Here is a 1494-nt window from a genome sequence, read left to right as displayed (position 1 = left end):
AGGTGAAGGGTTGAAGAATATGTTACTGTTCCCACATGGAGTTGTTCTTTACCCACAACCTTTATTATCTCAATAATATTCAGACAAAATAAACTTTTACATTAAAGTTGTCATAAAGGTTGCTTTCAGTTGAGTCATGTCATCTTTGTCTGTTAGAATGATCGTTCATAAACGTCAAAAAATCTGAATCTTTTGCTTTTTGTTTTATTTGTGCTGCTTTTCTTCCTGCCTTGGCCTCAGAGKCATGTCTTTATACTTTTCCTCAGATATATCTGCAGATCCAAACTGTTTCATGTTGGTGAACTGTGTCGGTGTGCTGGTTTCAGGGATTTTGGCAATATTAAAAMTGCGGTTAAGGAGGGTTCTTTTGTCAGTCCTCCAAGCAACCCGCWGTTTAATTCTCAAATTTTCCACGCATTAGGCCCTGCCGCTGCTCACGCTCAAACACACCAAGGTCACCGTCATGCCCAGGCTTGCACTTGTGCTCGACTTACAGACAGGGACGGAGCGGAGCGGCCACTGCGTTTCCCATCGCTCCCTGTACACGCAGATAGCCATAGATGGAAAAGCAAGGTGGTGTTCATGCAACCGTGACCAGAAAATCTGCTACACCGCTTAGGATACCCACCGGCTGTCCACATCACAGTGACCACAGATTTCTGARCTCTGTAATCACTGCACACGGACCTATTTTAGAACAATCTGACTATGGATTAGACAGCAAATTGCCAGGGACAGTGAATGTTTCCATGGAGAGGTTGGACGTTGTCTATAAAAAAATAATAAACAAAGCTAGATTCAGATTAGACATGACGGCCTGAGAGCGGTGGCAGCTGGAGGACTGTTGTTTACTAGAACATCCGAGTTAATCTAAAAAGTAGAAAAAGGTGGGATGAGAACAATTTAATCTTGCAAGCAAAGAAATTTTTTTGTTTGTTTCATCTTTACACTTAATCACATCCATTTGTGCTTGTCTAACATATCACTTCTTCCTCATAGACTATTAATCAGCTGGGTGCCAGCCCACATTGCTGTAAAATGTTTATACTCGGTCAACTCTCACACGTGTGCGTTGGAGGCCCAGAAACTTGTCTCAAATCTTCCCAGTGTTTGAATTGATCACACTTTGTGGTTGCAGCTGTCACAAAACGTCAAGTCAACCCAACAATTGTCTTCTTTAACAAATAAAAACATGAAAACTGTCAATCCKCGCTGTTTTAAAGGGAGAGTTCAGATCTTTGGAAGTGGGGTTCTGGAGAGAGGTTATGAACTATCGACATCTAACCTGWCGCAGATAGATCTCTGGACTGTTTTTGTTTGGAGAATATTTGAACTCATGAGCTAAACTCACAGCCGAGAATAACACAGAAAATTCATGGGTCCAGACTCGATTTTTGGTCTTTTTTTTTTCAGTTTTCTTTTTATAACAGATATTGAAATATTAGTTAGTTAGTTAGTTAGTTAGTTTCTTTGTTTGTTTGTTTATTTATCAGG

The sequence above is a fragment of the Austrofundulus limnaeus genome, unplaced genomic scaffold (genome assembly GCF_001266775.1).
Source record: "Austrofundulus limnaeus strain Quisiro unplaced genomic scaffold, Austrofundulus_limnaeus-1.0 Scaffold17, whole genome shotgun sequence".
NCBI lineage: Eukaryota > Metazoa > Chordata > Actinopteri > Cyprinodontiformes > Rivulidae > Austrofundulus > Austrofundulus limnaeus.
The sequence above is the reverse complement of the archived record's forward strand: the minus strand, read 5'-3'. Positions refer to the sequence as shown.